The sequence below is a fragment of the Dromiciops gliroides genome, chromosome 3, assembly GCF_019393635.1.
Source record: "Dromiciops gliroides isolate mDroGli1 chromosome 3, mDroGli1.pri, whole genome shotgun sequence".
In the NCBI taxonomy this organism is placed as follows: domain Eukaryota; kingdom Metazoa; phylum Chordata; class Mammalia; order Microbiotheria; family Microbiotheriidae; genus Dromiciops; species Dromiciops gliroides.
Genome location: NC_057863.1, coordinates 659,131,286 through 659,150,819, shown reverse-complemented (window position 1 = coordinate 659,150,819; position 19,534 = coordinate 659,131,286). Strand labels below are relative to the sequence as shown.

Sequence of the window (19,534 nt, the reverse complement as noted above, 5' to 3'; positions counted from 1 at the left end):
GACCTTTCTGGGGTTTTGAAGGTCAGATTGGCATCCCAAAGTTACCTTGTGTCTGGAAGTTTCCCGGTGACATCTATAGAACCACCAGTAGTCATGTCAATCAAAGTTACCAGCCAATTAACTTAGAGCTGAGTGTGTGGATGGCCCTGCTTCCTGGTTCACAGGGGGCTTCTGGGAGAAGCATCAGAGAAGCACAGTCCTTTTGTGCAGGAACCATCTGTTGGCAGCAGGAGAAATGTGTGCTCTTAGATAGCTAGATAAAGGCTGCTTTCCCTCTCTATATATACTTTAATAAATTCTTTTTTTTTTTGAGGCAATTGGGGTTAAGTGACTTGCCCAAGGTCACACAGCTAGTAAGTGTTAAGTGTCTGAGGCCGGATTTGAACCCAGGTACTCCTGAATCCAGGGCCGGTGCTCTATCCACTGCGCCATCTAGCTGCCCCTTAATAAATTCTTAATGCCCAAAGACTGGTGCTAAAATTTCTAATTTAAGGTGACCAACTCATTAGATTTGAAACATCACAGCTAGAATTTTAGACCTTACATCATATACTAGATTTTATATCTCCTTTTATATGTAGGCCATATATCCATTTTTACTTTATTTGGGGAAATGGTGTAAGATATTGATCAATGTCCAGTTTCTTCCATACTGCTTTCTAGTTTTCCCACCAATTGTTACCAAATAATGAATTTTTATCTCAAAATTTTGAGTCTTTATGCTGCATTCTTATGTATTATATAACCATCTACTATGTTATTTTAATGATGTGATGAAAGACTTCTCTTTAAAACCTTACTTTTTTCACACATACTCTCCTGATTTTTTCAAAACACCTTTTATTCCTTATATTTTTAGACCACTGATGCTCTTTTATTTTTTTCACTGTCACTCAGTGTGTGTGTGTGTGTATACATACATATATATACACATATGCATATGTACTTATGTGTATATGTGTACATATACACATACATGTCTGTATGTATGCACATGTAAAATGTGATATGATATATAAACCATACTATATCATATAATATATAATATTATGTATATAATATGTAATCAAAAGAAAAACAGAGACTCCATATGCATATGTTTATCTAGCCCTAGTCATATTTAAGAAAAAAACTTTTTTTTTCAATTTTTACTCTTTGATTAACATTTAGATATATTTAAATTTTGTTGCCTAATCAGTTTGTATTTTGAATACCCTGCTCACTTCTGTGTTCTTTTGAAGGCATGATTCAAATTATTTCCTTTCACCAAACATACAAAATTTTCTTTGAATGTTTTTCTTTTATCTCTCCCCCACCCTGTTTGGAACACCAGTTGGTTTTCATTATTTTTTGGAATATTACATTATAATTTCCTTTTGACTTTTTTGTAACCACAGAGGAAGTTTATGCTAGTCTGACTAGATTATTTTGGATTTAAAATGTGATTGTCCTTGCTGAAAATTTATCCATTGATATTGTAGTTTTGAAATTTCACTTCTGTGTTTCCTACTGCGTCAATTTGGTGTTTCTTCTTCTTCTTTTTTTTTTTTTGTCTTATAAAAGGAGCAATTTGCAACACAATTTTATTGAAAATACTTGAGTACAATATTAGAGGAAATAACAGGAAATTCATTTTGTAACAGTGACCTGATCAACATAAGCACCACAAATGATACAATTCTTGGACAGTAACAATAGCTAATAAAGGAATGATATGGTATAAATACTTAAGTGATTGATATGACAAAGTTTTGGGGTGAGCAACTTTGGTATGATCATGGTTCTCTAGTCATATTATTTGGAAAGTGACATAAGCTGGTTCTCCATGCATGCAGCAATATTGGATATCAATGAAAGAAAGCTAATTTCATTTCCTGTGGGCCAATCTAAAGAGACCCAAAGGAAACAGAAAACCTAAAAATACCAGTGTCTTCTCTTGAGGCAACCTTTACAGACTATTTGATCTTACACATATATCTGATTCTACTTGTACATATGTAAACACAGCCATATTTAACATCATAAATTTATTTTTTAAATAGGCAAAAACAAAAATAATGTTCAATAAAGAATAAAACAATGCTTTCTCATCAGAGCAGGCTGGCTATGTAGATTTCATCCTGTTTTGTGCTAGAGGATAAAATCAATTCTGGACATTTTCATTTCAATGGGTTTCAAGTATTCTGAATTGGCAGCTATACTATTCTCACTGCACTCCAACAACACAAACATAAATAACTGCACTAACTCTTTTGGGATAATTTGGTGTTTCTTCTAATTCACTAGTGTTCTGTGGAGTCTCTTAGTCTATGTTTTGTCATATCCTTCTACTTATTTCTTCAAATTATATGTAAGATTACTTGGAATATGTCATCAAATGTTCTTTTTCATGATGTTTTTAAGAAGATATATAATCTGTAGATTATTAATGGGAATCCTATCTTTCAGCTCAGTTTTTTTTTTATTGTCCCTTCTCTGGCCCAGTGACTCCATTGATTTGCTGGAGAGCTGGGGATAGATGTGAAGAGATCTTTGAATTGGGGGCCATGGAGGGCAGGATAGGAAAGCAGAGCACAAGGAGAGGGCTCCCAGATAGATCAAAACCAAAGCAACTGTGCTGTCCCTTCCTCTCTGTCTTTGGCCATGACTTGTGTTGGTGGGTGTGAGTGGAGGACCATGTCCATTGTGCCATATCAGATTTGTCTGACCAAAAAAGGCAGAGTAAAAGGAAAAAGGGGGCTCCATCTTTCACCTTCAAATTTCCGTAATACCTGATCCACACAGATGCCATCCAAGTGCAACTCTGGAGGAGCAAGAAGAGTTTAGAAGGCTGAAGCTGGAGAAATGATGGGTATGAGGAAAAGAAGGATGGTGAGGGATGGGGGCTTTCTCGAAATCCCAGGGATTAGTTCCATTTTTTTAGTAATAATTTATTGTTTCCCCAATTATATGTTAAAATGTGATTTTATTTTTAAATATGCCTTTTAATGTTTTTTGTTCTATAACTCATCAGTTATCACTACCAACTTTCCCTCAACATAACAAATACTATTTTTAAAATGTAAAAAACAAAACAAAATAAGTTTAGGATAATTGACCAATTGTGAGAAAATAATAGGATTTGGCAGATACCCAAAGGCCCCACTTGAGATTAATTTAGAACTGATTGAATTAAGTGAGATTGATTGAGAGTGATTGACTTTGCTGATTAACCTACTTAAAGTTAATTCAATTAAAGCCACACCTAGCTGATTCCCAAGAGACAGTGTTCTCAGAGGCTGTGGACTATGCCATCAACACAGTACCACCCTCAAGTCCAGTGAACCAATGGATTTGGGTGACACTAATCAATCAGCTTGAAGCAGTGTATAAGGACCACCTCTCCTCCAGACCTATAAAAAGCTTCCATACTCAGTTTGTTCCAGCAGTTCATGATTGAAGCAGGCTAGTGGTGGAGGACTTGAGGAAGAACCAGACCAGGCTGGAACTCTAGGCTAGATAGGCCTTTTCTTAACTTTCTGATCTCCATGGGTTCTCTTTTTACTAATACCTAGTATGCTTTAATAGATGCTTAATGCCCAAAGACTGGTGCTAAAGCTTCTAATTTAAGGTTACCACACATTTAGATTTTAAACATCACACAATACATGGAAAAGAACTTAAAACATGTTCAATGTGTAACACCTGTAGACTATGGACACCTGACCTCCACAAAGGGGTGTTTGGGGCGGGGGGGGGGGGGGAGGGCATCTACTAATAGAATAAAAAATAATGACACATTAGCTAATAAAAGCTAACCCTCACACAGCTATTGCTATATGATATACGCTATACCTAATGCTTTATAATCATTATTTCATTTTGTTCTCATAACCCTGAAAGGTGGGTATTATTATCAGCCCTATTTTAATGATAAGGAAAGCAAGGCAAACAGAGGTGAAGTAACTTGCCCAAGGTTACCTAGCTAGTAAGTGTCTGAGTCTGATTTGAACTGCAATCTTTCTGATGCCAGGTCCAGTTCTCTATATACTGGGGGCATTGAGCTCCCCAATATCTTTCTTTTCTTTTTTTCTTTTTTGTTTTTTATTTGTTTGTTTGTTTGTTTCAGTTGGGCAATGAGGGTTAAGTGACTTGCCCAAGGTCACACAGCTAGTAAGTGTTAAGTGTCTGAGGCCAGATTTGAACTCAGGTCCTCCTGACTCCAGGGCCTGTGCTCTATCCACTGTGCCACCTAGATGCCCCTGATAATTTTTTTTTTTGCAGGGCAATAGGGGTTAAGTGACTTGCCCAGGGTCACACAGCTAGTAAGTGTCAAGTGTCTGAGGCCGGATTTGAACTCAGGTACTCCTGAATCCAGGGCCGGTGCCTTATCCACTGTGCTATCTAGCTGCCCCCCCCCCCCGATAATTTTTAAAGTAACTCTTTTTTTGTTTTTGATTTGTTTTTCGGGGCAATGAGGGTTAAGTGACTCACCCAGGATCACACAGCTAGTAAGTGTTAAGTGTCTGAGACCGGATTTGAACTCAGGTCCTCCTGAATCCAGGACCAGTGCTTTATCCACTGTGCCACCTAGCTGCCCCCTCAATCTCTTTATTTTTAAAAGTATTGATTTTATTTTTAATTTATGGAGAAAAACAAGCAATTCCATAGTATAGCCTAATAAAAAATAGATTATTGCACATGAACCTACAAATCTCTTATATACAACTTACTATTCCTTTTAAATATATAATAGTTCTCATGTATTTTTTCCATTTTTCTTCCCTTCCTTGTTGTACAGATGGCTACCATTATGCACAAATGTGTGTATATGTATATGTGTGTATACATACATACATACATACACACATACTTCTTTTTATCATTCTCTGGATGTAGGTAGCATCTTAATTCATAAGTCCTTTGTAGTTAATTTGTGTACTTATGACTAAAAATGACTAATTTTCTCAAAGTTGTTTATAAAAACTTTCATTTGCATTTCTGTAATCAATAGTTATTATGAACATTTTCATAGGTTTATAGAAAGCTTTGATTCCTTCTTCCCAAAAATGTCTGCTCATATCCTTTGATCATTTATCAATTGAGGAATGATTCATATTTTTATAAAATTGAATCAGTTATCTCTATATATTTGAGAAATAAGGCCTTTATCAGAGATGCTTTTGTAATTTTTCACAGTTTTCTGCTTTCCTTTAAATTTTTATTGCATTGGTTTTCTTTGGTCAAAAACTTTTTAGTGTTATATAATAACAGTTTTCTATTTTACATTTTGTAATGCTCTCGATATCTTCTTTGGTCCTAAATTATTTCCTTATCCACAGATTTGACAAGTACATGATTAAATACTGTCCTAATTTGCATATAGCATCACCCTTTTTGTGTTAATCATTTACCCATTTTGAACTTATCTTGGTACCTAGGGTGAGATATTGCTCTATACCTAGTTTCTGCTATACTGTTTTCTGATTTTCCCAAGCGTTTTTGTCAAACAATGAGTTTTTGTTCCAAACTCTTAGAGCTTTGGGTTTTTCATATACTACATTACTATGATCATTTACTTATAATGTAATGTGGACCTAATCTATTCCACTCATCTGCCACTCTATGTCTTATCCAGTACCAGACTGTTTTGAAAATTACCATTTAATAATATAGTTTGAGATCTGTTATGGTTAGAACACTTTCCTTCACATTTTTTTCATTCATTCCCTTGATATCCTTGACCTTTTATTCTTCTAGATGTTTTGCTATTATTTTCTAGATCTATAAAATAAAATTTTTATAGTTTGGTAGGGAACTGAATAAAGAGATTAATGTTGGTACAACTGTGATTTTATTTTACTGCCTCAGCCTTCCCATAAAAAATTAACATTTTTCTAGTTGTATATATCTGACTTCATTTTTGTGAAAAGAGCTTTGTAATTGTGTTCATATAATTTGAGAGCAAGTTGGAACTATAAACAAACCTTTGAATCAGAAATGCCACTACTATGTCTACATCCCAAAGACAATAACAAAAAATAGAAAACTATTTGTACAAAAATATTTATAGCATCTTTTTTTTTTCTGTTGGCTAAGAATTGGACATCAAAAGGATGCCCACCAATTGGGGAATGGCTAAATAAACTGTGTTAAAAGATTGGGATGGGATATTATTGTGCTATAAGACATGGCAAACAGAATGCTTTCAGAAAACCTTGAAAAACTTACACAATCCGATGCAAATTGAAGTTAGCAGTACCAGGAGAAAGTTGTATACATTGACAGCAATATGGTATGATGAATTGTGAGTTTCTTAGCTATTCTATTCAATACAGTGATCCAAGACAATCCCAAAGGACCAATCAGGAAGCATATTATTCACCTTCAGAGGGGGAAAAACTGATTCTGAATACAAACAAGCATGCTATTTTTATGTCTTTTTAATCATAAAAGTATTTTATTATTTTCCAGTTGCATGTAAAGATAATTTTCAACATTTGTTTTCATAAGATTTTTAGTTACAGATTTTTCTCCCTCCCTCCTTTCTCTCCCCCCTCCCCAAGAGGATATAGGTTATATATGTACAATCACAATAAACATATTTTGGCATTAGTCATGTTGTGAAAGAAGAATCAGAACACAGGGGAAAATTCTCAAAAAAGTAAAAACAAAAACAAAAGTAGAAACAGTATGGTTCAATCTGATTGAAGAATCCACAGTGTTTCTTTCTGGACGTGGAGAACACTTTCCATCATCAGTTCTTTGGAATTGTCTTGGATCATTGCACTTGAAGCAAGCTATTTTCTTTGTTTCTCTCTTTTTCATTCTTTCTTTTAAGCTATATCATATTGCTTAATGTATCATGAAATGGGAGTGGAGCAAGGAAGGAGAGAAAGAGGGATATAATTTGTACTCAAAACTCTTAAAAGTATTTTTTTAATTAACATGTAATTGGTGGAAAATACTATATAAAAAGCAATTTTGCCATTACCGAATACAAAGTTCTCTTGGTTCTGCTCATTTCACTCTTCATTGTTTTTTGCAAGTCTTTCAATGTATTTCTTTTCTAAAAAATCAATGAGTTCATCATTTCTTATAGCACAGTAGTATTCCGTCACAATCATTTACCATGATTTGTTCAGCCACTCCCTAATTGATGGGCATCCCCCACCATTCCCAGTTCTTTGCCACCAGAAAGGGAGCTGCTGTACATATTTTTGAACATGTAGGTTCTTTTACTTTTTCTCTAATCATCTTGGGAAACAGACAAAGTACTTGTATTGCTAGGTCAAAGGGTATAACAGTTTTATAACTGTTTGAGCATAATTTCAGATGATTCTCCAAGATGGTTGGATCAGTTCACAGCTTTATCAACAGTAAACTAGGTAATCCTACCTAAATTAACCTATTTATTTAGTGTCATACCAATCAAATTATCAAAACTGTAGAACAATGGGCATGCACAGTTTTATAAATAGTTTTGATAATTACTACCTTATAATATAATTTATGATTTGGTCCTGCCAAACCTCCTTCCTTTACTTTTTAAAAAATTTCTTTTGATATTCTTGACTTTTTCCAAGTGAGTTTCCTCATTATTTTTCTAATTCATAAAAAAAAATGGTAAATCAATTGGGATGGCTTTGAATATATAAATTAGTTTAGGTAATATTGTAATTTTTTTTTACATTGGCACCTGTGGTTTGGCATTTCCTTGCCCAGCTCATTTTATAGATGAGGAAACTAAAGCAAATGGGATTAAGTGACTCGCCCAAACTCACATGACTAATAAGTGTCTGAGGCCAGATTTGAACTGAGGAAGATTAGTTGTCCTGACTTCAGGTCAAGCACTCTATCTACTGTGCCACCTAGTTGGCATCATGAGGAACCAGTTATAATTTACTATTTTTTTACTAATCTTAGGTGTTAATTCACTTCGTACTTTGGTTCTGAGGTGAAAAGAGAAGGGTAGATGAGACAATCAAGGAAGCTGGTCACCATAACACCTTCTATAGGATTCAGTGAGAGAGAGGAAGGGCAACTTCAAGCATGTTCCAATGGATGATCTCCCTTCAATTCCATAAGCACTGCTTCTACCTCCACCCTCCCCACCCCAGTCAAAATATAAGTTCCTTGAGAGTAAGGATGGCTTGGGGTTTGTCTTCTGATGATGTTTCCATTTCTCTTATGATAAGTCTGAAGTAGAGAAGTGGAAAAAGAAATTCAAGGCTAAAGAAGTCATCAAAAAAGGAAATTATATTGGATGCTCCTCTGAACTGTATCTGGAGTTGAGTCTCTACCAACTCTCTGAGAGGTGTAAAAGTCTTAAGCATTAAGTTAAGTAGAAACGAGAGGTGGAAGGTTGCAGCTCACATCTCCAAATGACTAGTGGGAGTTGCAAGGGTTTCAGAAGGTTTGCAGTGACAGAAATGGCTTTCCACCAGCTATGGGCAATATAGAAACCTGTGGTCAGTGTGTGGGAGGGGTAAGGGAAGTGCTACCACCCAAGTTAGCTCCAGGTGCTAGAACCAAAGATGGTTCACAATGTCCAGAGTGGTGTTTGACCCTGGGTTTACCTGATTCCAACTCTCATCTTCTATATAATCTGCCATATCACCTCCAACTGTTTGTTAAATTAGGAATAATAAAACTTTTACAGAGTTGGGAGGATGGTGTGAGTAAATAAGGAGGTTCTGGGGGACCCAGAGGCCCCCCCACTCGAAGGAGCCTTGCCTGACCTCTTTTAAGGCCAGCCCAGAGTCAGTAGAATTGCAAAAGAATTGTAGATTGACCTTCCTGACTACCAAAAGGAAGTTAACTCACCTAGGTGACCCCTCACCCCCACCCCCAAGTCATGTCAATCAATGGACTGGCTAATTAGCTTGGATCAGTGTGAAGTTACCCACCTCTACCTGAGAGAGGATAAAAACCCTTGGGGCAAGGGGGTGGCTCTCTTCTCTCCCCTGTTCTTCCGGCTGAGCCTCTCACCATCCTGGGATTTTATGTTGGGACTGGGAAACTGGAGGAGGCAGCCACATGGTCCCCACTCTCTCTTTTTTTCTATCTAGGTATGCAGGGCTTCTGAACTCTCATTCTGAGGTATATACTCTCTGTATTACATTTGTTAATATGAACATATGGATCACCTGGATTTGATGGAGGTACCTTATTATCCAAGGGGAGTTTTATGAAACCCTAGATTAATAGGATTAATAGGAGCAAAATGTCCTTCAACTGAACTCCAGGCTGAGCACAGATAGCTAGCAGATAAAAGACCCTACCTAGTGACTTCTTTTCCCTCAGGATAGTAAATCCCTATCTTATGGTGACATCTGGGCATCCTCATCCTTGTCAAACCCTTTTTTGGAATCCTGTAGTCTTATCATGATGCTTCTGTATTTCCTCCATACTTGTTATAACTGAAATTGTTAAATTAGTTCTTGATCCTGCGTTGATTTCTGTATCATACTATTGAAACTGACAATGCCCTGTCATCAGTGCACTAAAGCCATATATACCCTCAGAAATGGGTAGTCCTTTGAGCCTCTCTTAGGAGGGGAGTCTCCACATGATCATGTTTTATTAACTTTCTTCTTGGGACAACAAAATATTAAATTGATTTTATGTTTTTTCCATCTGTCTCTGATCTGTTTTCGTAGGAGGACAGGTATGGATATCATGTTCTCTGATTGGGTTCCTTGTAGGAGATATAAAATCTGTTTATCGATTTGTAGGAGAGATTAAACATTATTTCTCTGATCTGTTTATAGGAGACAGGCAGATACAAAAGCTATATTTTAATATTTGACACATTTAATATGCTTTAATAAATGCTTAATGCCAAAGACTTGTGTTATAGCCCCTAATTTATAAGTAGCAATATATTAGAAACCCCAGCTAAGTTCCCTAAAACCTAGAACAGAGACAGGCACCCCCGTGTTTATTTGAATGACACAGTGGTGAGAGTACTTCACAAATGTTAAAACCTTCCTTGAATGTAATCATTTTTGTCATTGTTTTCTACAAACATATTTTTTCCATCTTCTTTCCCCACTGAGTGACTCATTATAGATCAGTGGTGCCCCATGAATCTCATCCAAAGTCCTGAGGTCAGTGTACCCGACATCACACATTCCCTGTTGACTCCTCAGTGTATCTGTGTGTATTGGGGGAGCAGCCAATTTTGGCTACAGAATGCTGAAAGTGACAGACATTTGGCCAGGGCCTTAATATTTCAATTTAGTTTTATTTTCTCCCTTTTTTCTGGGACTTAGAGAACCACCAGGCCAGCCTGAGGATCTAAGCTAGTGAGGAATGGTGCAAAGATAGAGAAAAGGATGGACAGATAGGAACAGAAAAAAATATTGCCGTGACCAACTGGGACTCAGACATGATACCCTCTTCTCAGAAATGGGCTTGAATGGGAAAGTATTGATATGTACCAATGGTGAAAGGTAATACCCACTTCTTAAAGGAAAAGGGGGGACTCAAAATGCAGAATTAAACATATATTTAGGGCATCACCAAAGTATGAATTGGTTTTGTTTCATTATATATTTATTGTAAGGTTTTTCTTTTTCTTTCCTTTTTTTTTTTTTACTTGTGGAGAGAGTGGGCAAGAGTGAAAAATGTCAGTTAAAAAAATACATTAAAACAGAGAAGGGGAAATGATGATGAACTCTGACTTTTATAGCTTCTGGGCAGCCAACTCCTTCACAGTCTTTTTGAAAACAAGCTCACCACAAACACCCCAGACCATGTCCTGGAGGAACTTCTGCCTTGAGGCCCCACTTTGATATTTGATGACTACCTTTCCCAGAACACTATTTCAGGAAAACTCCAGCTGTGATTCACTCCTTTCTCTCCGGCTTCCTCAGTAACTGCCCGACCCTGCCATTGCCCCTCCTCCATTTCTAGAGGCATGAAATTTAAATTAACTTTCAGTTAGTTCCATTGTTCCTGAATAGGGTGTTCCAATCTACTACTTAAAGGCCTGCCCTCCTGTCATTTCAATAAAGTGCTCCTCCCCTTAACAGAAATGGGGGTGCATTATTCCTTCTAATAGCACATAAGCTCCTTGTGAGCAAGATCTAATTTGCTTTATTATTTGTACCCCGATCCCTCAACACAGTATTGGGCACCAAGAGGTACCTAAAAATGCTTTGTTTTTCATTAATTCATGCTTGTGTCTGATGGACTTTTAAAATGTCTGTTTCCTAATTGAAGAAAAAAACAATTTTTTTCACAACAACACGAGGTGGCTCTGACCTTTTTTTTGGCGGGGGGGGGGGGGGGGGTGTTGGCAGGGCAATGAGGGTTAAGTGACTTGCCCAGAGCCACACAGCTAGTAAGTATCAAGTGTCTGAGGCCGGGTTTGAACTCAGGTCCTCCTGAATCCAGGGCCAGTGCTTTATCTACTGCGCCACCTAGCTGCCCTTGATCTGATTGTTTTCTTTTCTTTTTTTGGTGAGGCAATTGGGGTTAAGTGACTTGCCCAGGGTCACACAGCTAGTAAGTGTTAAGTGTCTGAGGCCGGATTTGAACTCAGGTCCTCCTGACTCCAGGGCCTGTGCTCTATCCACTGCTCCACCTAGCTGCCCCTGATTGTTTTCTAACTGGATCTAAGGAGTTCCCAGTGAGGAGGCACTAGGTCAAAGTAGATGATGTTGAATATTCCCAAGTAGACTCTTGGGAGAAAACAATCAAGGAGTCCTGGGGGGACTGCACAAGTCCTCTACTCCCAAGATCTTAATCAAGAAGAAACTCAGCATATAAGTTAAGCAACTAAAGAGTAGTCATATGATTTTTTACAGTCTTTTGGATACATAGAATCACAGAATTTTTCAGTGACAATGAATGTCAAAGAATATTGACTCTACCTCTGGCCTACATAGCAAAAGTTGCTGTGGTACACAGCACATATATGAAATCAATTTAAGTGTTACATATGTTTAAATTAGAACCAACAAAACACTCAGAAGAATTACAGTCACCAGTACACAAATCAATAATACAAACATGAATGTCTTTCAGCCCCAAATATCAGTCTGATTCCTAAAGGCCCCAGTAAGCAAGTCTTACACCAGTGCCCATGACAAACTTCCCTCTCTGCCCAGATGAAGCCATGAGTTTAGCCACCTACCACCCCCACCCCACCCCTGATAGAATTCTAAGAAGTCTATATCAATCAGTTCTACTTTAAAGCAAACGTGTCATCCTTATATTTCCAAGTGTGGGGTAAACAGGAACCTGTCCTTATGATTGCCCCTGAAGAAGGTATATGTCTGAGCCTCTGGTGGGATTTTATGTTTCTGGCCAAGAGTGTTTAAAAATTACATTGCAGTTCTCTAAAGGAAACTCTCAATTAAAGTTAACATTATTAGGTAGTACTTGTCAATGGTTTACCGAGTTTGGGGGATACACAGCACTAATGGTTTGCCAACTTTGGGCAAGATGGGTCATTAGTAAATTGTTTTAGCCAAATTTGAGGAGTAAATCTCATTGCCAAGCTATACCACTCAAGTGTGTGCCTTCTTAGAGGGAAAAAAAGAAAACAAGCTACATGAGAATTTCTTAGTCACAAAATTGAGTCTTTGAGAACGATGGAGTTGCTTAAGATATGTTAACATATTGATTCCCACTACACCACTGTATGTATTTGACAAGTTTTTAGTCTTGGCTAGAAGACTTTTATTAAGAAAAGACTCACTATTTCCTAAGGCAGAACATTTCACTTATACTTTAAAGATAGATAAATAGATAGATAGATAGATGTGTGTATATGTCTATACACACATATACATATACATACATACACATATACATATATACACAAACCTATTTTTGAGGAAATTTTTATATATGTATGTATATGTGGTGTATGTGTATATGTATATACATACATACACACACTCACATATATATGTGTGTGTCCAGTATACCCAGTTATTCCACTCTATCCTTATGATGTGGTCCTCCATTCTGTTACCTCTGTGTAAGTCAATGGACCACAGTTTCCTAATCTATAAATGAAAGGGTTTGAAAAGACTGACTCTGAGATCTCTCCCAACCCTGTATCTATGATCTATGGTGCTAAAAAGATCCATTCTGATCCCAGTGCACTAGAGTTTCTTCAGGTTTTCCGTGTGCTTCCTCTAGTATCCCACTCACCTCCTATCACAGAACTCTGGGTATGGTCTGACCAGGGCATGGTACAATAAGACCATCAGCAGCTGCATTCTCAACACTGTATGTCTTTTAGTGCAGGCGAAGACCCCAGCTGTGTTTGGGGCCACCATCTCACCACATTGCTGACTTCTCAAGCTTTCCATCCACTAAAACCACCAGATCTTTAAATGAGTAAAATAAAGGGTGATATTTCCCCTGTCCTCTTTCTTTAGTAACATAGATGTCACACCCAGATTGGTCCCCACATGTGAAAAAAAAAATTCTCCTTTGGTCAGCTTCTGACTGAGTAAAGCTGAGAGGGAGAGTTTTGGGGGAAATCAGGGTAGAGAATATACAGTATATGAAAGCTTACTCCCTTCATCTCAATTGGACTCAGCTGTGAGACAGAGATGAGCAGATAAGCCATTCTCCCTCCCCCCATTGGTTCATGGAGCATGACTGTGGGTTAGGGTCCTATCCACAGAGTGCAGACAAGGACAGCTCCAACCATCCTGTCTTGATTTTGCCATCTACGTATGCTAGATCCAGGGTTCATTTGCTCCTTATCTTCTAGATATGGTACCAATAGAATTGTTTGGTCATCCATAGAAGAAAGGGTTGTTACAGTGGAATAAAGGAACTGAGTTGTTGCTTCTGAGCAATAATTATTTTAACAATGTATGTCGGGGCAGCTAAGTAGCACAGTGGATAGAGCACCAGCCCTGGAGTCAGGAGGGACCTGAGTTCAAATCTGACCTCAGACACTTAACACTTACTAGCTGTGTGACCCTGGGCAAGTCACTTAACCCCAATTACATTGCAAAAAACCCCCCAAAAAACAAAAACCAAACAACAACAACAACAACAAAAAAACAATGCATGTCATTGAAGAAACAAACCAGGTCCAAGACTCTCAGTAGCCAAGAATATCGAGCATTTCTAAACAGTTAATATACAATTTGGATTGATAATTAATGGGAAAAACAGGATATAGAGATTGAATTATCTGGCTTCTTAAGGGTAGGGAGGATCTGGAAACATTGAGGAGAGGGTTGATAGAAGGAATCAGGAGATAGTGAGGTAAGAGGGAATGGAGTGATTTTGTGACATTCCTTCCTTACATTGTGTAACCATTGGAAGGGAGAGTAATCATGTGACTTTTCCAAAATCAGGTGATTTAAAAGTAACTGAGACTTAGCTTCCCCAAATGGTGGATAAAGGCAAAGTGGAGTCACTAATGCTATTTTCATGTAATGGATAGAACTGTGTCCATCTGTGGGTCTATCCTTGGCTGCAGCCCCTCTTCAGGTATTATTTCTCCCTTCTCCACCTCAACCATCTCCCAAATGACCACCAAACTCTGATCACAAAATTGTTGAATGTGAACATTGGAAAGGACCTCAGCCATGGCATACTCCAACCCATTCTGGTAAGAAGTGTGATACAGCATACAGGACAGGTGATCATTCTTCAGTGACATCAGTCAAGTCTCTGCATCATCAGATCCCACATTCTGGAAGGAGAAGTAGTTTCCCATATCGGTCACTTTATCAGATTTCTGAAGTTTCTATTTTTCAACCATTGAAAACTCAGGTGGATCAAGGATACCTGATGAGGAAGGCTTATATCTGACTTTCTAGGGACCCCTGAGTCTTACTGGGTCTAGAATAGAGGCCTGTCATTGTGTCCTTGGAAGAAAATCAAAATCTTATCTTCCAATAAAGTTGCCATCTTTTACTCAATTTCTCCAACCTCAGCTTCCAGAGCTCCATTGAGGGAATATCTGTGCTGAGCAGAGACAAATGGAACATGGAGAAGGATGGATCCTTCTCCTTTTGATTCTTCTGGACTGTGGACCATCCACATACAGATAATCCCCCTAAAATATAACTCCACTTCCTCCATATACCCAGACCCTGTCCTGTGCTCAAGGCTACCTGAAGGCTAGAGAGACAGAGAGAGAGACAGAAAGACAGACAGAGAGAGACAGACAGAGACAGAGACACAGAGAGGCAGTGAGAGAGAGACAGAGACAGAGAGACAGAGAGAGAGACAGAAAGACAGACAGAGAGAGACAGAGAGAGACAGAGAGAGACAGAGAGAGACAGAGACAGGCAGAGACAGAGAGAAACAGAGACAGAGACACAGAGAGGCAGTGAGAGAAAGAGAGACAGAGACAAAGAGACAGAGAAACACAGAGAAAGAGAGACAGACAGAGATGGAGACAGACAGAGACACACAGACCGACAGACAGACATAGAGACAGACAGAGAGCAGGTGCATGGGTTCTGTTCTGGACTCTCTTTAGTTCCCAGGTACTTATTCTGTCCTCTAAAATCTCCTATCCAAAGGCCTCTTCAGACCCTCCTCCTGGTCTCTGGTTCAGCGCTTGAAGCCCCTTAGCCAGAACAGGGAGGTGAGTGCTCGGTACCTACTTCTGCTGGACAGACTGAAGGAAATAACAGGGCTAGAGGTGGGGCACAGGATGTGGTGGAAGGAACAGTTGTCCCATAGACACATATGTGAGTTGGTCAAACCCCAAGCCACAATCAGTCCTCCAAGAGCTGAGAAATCGGGGGCAGCCAGGTCGTGCAGTGGTCCTGGATTCAGGAGGACCTGTGCTGCCTCAAACACTTGACCCTTACTAGCTGTGTGACCTTGGGCAAGTCACTTAACCCTTATTGCCCCCCCAAAACAAAAGAGCTGAGAAATCGGGGGCAGCCAGGTGGTGCAGTGGTCCTGGATTCAGGAGGACCTGTGCTGCCTCAGACACTTGACACTTACTAGCTGTGTGACCTTGGGCAAGTCACTTAACCCTTATTGCCCCCCCAAAACAAAAGAGCTGAGAAATCGGGGGCAGCCAGGTGGTGCAGTGGTCCTGGATTCAGGAGGACCTGTGCTGCCTCAGACACTTGACACTTACTAGCTGTGTGACCTTGGGCAAGTCACTTAACCCTTATTGCCCCCCAAAAACAAAAGAGTTGAGAAATCAGGGCCACATTTTCATTTTCTTCTGTCCTGCAACTTCTCTAAGTCCCAGAGGGCCATGCCCCTACCTCCCTTCCCCCCAAACCCCAACTTCCTCTAGTCCTGTTCCACCTGGACATTCTTTGTATACAAATCTCCTTCTAGACAAAACATTCAAGGAGGTGCATTTCCTGGATAAGGTCCCAGTGAGAGTCATGGGCTTGGCATAAGTAGGCCCAGGGAGCAGGATGTGGGAGTAAAGGATTGGTCCTAATCCTCATTGTAGACAGACTGTGGAAGGAGCTGGGGATGTTTGACTAGACCAAGGTCACTGGGGATGAGTGTGATGTGAGGACTGCCTTCAGGAGTGATAAGGGGTATGGTGGGAAGCCCTAAGGCTCACATGTGTTCTGGGAGGCCCCAGGTGAGAGAACTAGGACCAAGGTGGTGGAAGTTTGAGAGCAACAGAATCATCAGGAGGTGAGGAAAAATCTCCTGCAGTCAGAGTTGTGCAACCATGGACCAGGCTGCTTCGTGTGGTAGTGAGCTCCCTGTCCCTGGAGGTCTTCAGGGGATGGTGGAAAACCACTCTACATTCTGACCATCAGGAGGGACCAGAGCTCTGCCTCCTCTCTCACTGCACACTGGCTTCTGGTTCAGGAACAATGACCTTTCTATGACTTCCACCTGGGAGGACATAATTAACTCACCAGCAGTTAGTGCATGGACAGAGCTGAGCTGAGTTGACTGGGGTGAGTGTCTAAAACATGCTTCACCCCTCTAAACTATGCTGGCCCCAGGATTCCACTGACCTCTGCCTTTCCCCACCCCCAGTCCATCCTCCACACAGCTGGCAAAGTGAACTTCCAAAAGAACAGGCCTGATCATGTCACCTCCTTACTCCATAAACACCAATGCCTCCCTATTACCTCTAGAATGGAATACAGACCTCTGGGTGTGGCCTTTAGCATGCTTCACAGCCTGGTCCCAAAATATCTTTCTTACCTTGTGATGCAGAAATCCCTGTCTTGTGCTCTAAGGTCCAGCCAAAGAAGCCATTTCCTCACCCCGATCTCCCTCTGTGGTGTCTGTGCCTTCACACAGACCATCTCCCACAGCTGTGGGACTCACAGACTCACAGGCCCTGCTCACAGGCCACTTGAGACAGAAAGTCTTCCCTGATCCTCCCAGCTGCTAGTGCCTCTCCCAAGCTACCTTGTATCTAAGCCCCTGTGTGCATTTATTTTGTATTGATTAATTTGATGTTTATTCAGCATAAACATACAGCAGTGCAACACTGTCTCACCTGAGAGAATGGAGGGACCTTGAGCCTCTGCCTCAGTAAGTGATTCAGAAACGTTTGATGATGGGCATCAGACAGATCCAGTCCCCATCTGACCTGCCACCATGCATGTGCGCTCATGCCCTTTTGCCACCTCTCTCATGGGGACTCATGAACACAATGGCCTTGCTCTTTGTCTCATTGAAGGGCTGGTGATCTGTCTGGTGCCTCCACTCAGAAATGGGAGCTCTGAGCTGCCCAGGCCACAGCTGTCTCCCTGGTCACCAGATTCTCTCCTCTCATCCCCATCCATTTCCCCCTCACTCTCTGCAGTGCCCCCTCCCGCTGTCCCCTGTTCTTGCTTTGTGCCCTCTGCAAGTCCCATTCTATTGTTAACAAATTGTCCTTCCCATTAGAACCGTGACATATGCCCTGAAAATCTTTGCCTGCATATTTTGTGTTGACATATCCTAACCTATATTCCCCCAGGCCTGGAGTGTGAGCTCTGAGGGGCCTGAGAGGTTTCTCTTTTGTCTTTGTGCTCCAGCCACACGAAAAGGCAGGTCACACAGTAGGGGCTTGCATTTGGGCTGGGACTTGTCTCAGCTGGAGGCTGTAAGGGCCAAATTTAGTATGGGAAGAGTTAAGTGGGCAACTCACCCTAGTATTGGGGTAAGAAAGGAAACAGCCTCTTTCAAAAAACAAAGCAGGTTTATTAATGGGAACAAGTTCAAAACACAAGTGAGGTTAATAGAGCTAGGGAATCTAAATCTCTGGGGTAAAAAGGCCACAGGCACCCCAAACCTGCTTCCAGCCCAGCCAGCTCCAAAGAGCTAGCTTTGCCTCAAAGAACACAAACTCACCACCACCTGAAATCTGTAGCTCTAAGGAGAATTAGCTTGTAGTCTCTTCTGTTTTGGTCTGAAGGTCAAAACACCAGCAGCTCCTCTAACTGTCCCTACCTTCCTTCCCCATTTCTCTCAGAAAAACTCTCCCTAACTGCCTTTCCCCAAAACTGCCTCTAACTGTCTCCCCCATTGGAAAGGAAGGGGCAGTTCTTAGCCATTCTGAGTCTCCAATTGGCTCAGCACACCCACATGGGATGTCCCCATTATAATCTGGCCAGACCCATGTGGGCGTGGGGGAGCTATCAGGGGAGGCCTAGTAACTTAGTTTCAATAAATGTTCCCTGTGGTCAGAGTTCCTCTTGTTTGTTCAATTATCTCCCAAAGTACACACCCACCTTCTCTTAGGCTTTTCAAGCTTACATTTTTTTCAGTCTGACCATAATGAAGCAAAGATATGAAAACCCCAAATCACAATTAATTCCTTACAAGTCCTATGGACCCTTCTTGCCTCTTGGGGCTCTTTATCAGGAAAGCACCGAGTGCTGATATACAAGGAATCACAGGTGCTCACCTGGGCTCACACAGGCCCCCTGAGAACCCCTAGGTCAAGGGTCAGCACCCTGAGTAGGTACAATCCTTGAGGAAACTATAAACAGAGCAGCAAACACTCTGGTTGGCCCTTCCTGGGCTGAACAGTGCTACTGTTGGGGTGGCCTAAAGGAGGGGCAAGAATTGGGATATTCAATAACTTGGAGGTTTGGTGCCTCTTGTCTATATTGAACTCCTGCAATACATGGTACCAGCTTCATGCCTTCACCTAAATTGTAGTCAGGAAGACCTAAATTCAAATCCTGCCTCGTAAACATACTACCTATGTGAACCCGCGCAAGTCATTTAACCTCCATCTGACTCAGTTTCCCCATCTCTAAAGTGGGGTTAATATTAGTAGCCGCATCTCAAGGTTCTTGTGTGGATGAAATTAGATAATATGTGTAAGGTGCCTGGCAAACAGGAAACCACTAAACAATGCTAGTTAAAATGACATTGTTTGGGGCAGCTAGGTGGCGCAATGGATAGAGCACCGGCCCTGGAGTCAGGAGGACCTGAGTTCGGATCCCGCCTCAGACACTTAACACACACTTGCTAGCTGTGTGACCCTGGGCAAGTCACTTGACCCCAATTGCCCCACATAAATAAAAAAACAAATAAATAAACAAACAAACAAACAAACAAACAAATAAATGAATGAATGAATGAATAAATAAATGAGTGAATGAATGAATAAATG

At 40.3% G+C, this 19,534-nt stretch overlaps 1 protein-coding gene across 1 annotated transcript in view; it reads right to left on the bottom strand.

Annotated features, from left to right (window-relative positions):
* LOC122748371 (zinc finger protein 850-like) overlaps positions 1–19,534 on the bottom strand; it is a gene marked incomplete at its 3' end in the record, with an annotated part of 465,756 nt that overhangs the window by 97,079 nt on the left and 349,143 nt on the right. The window lies entirely within an intron of this gene.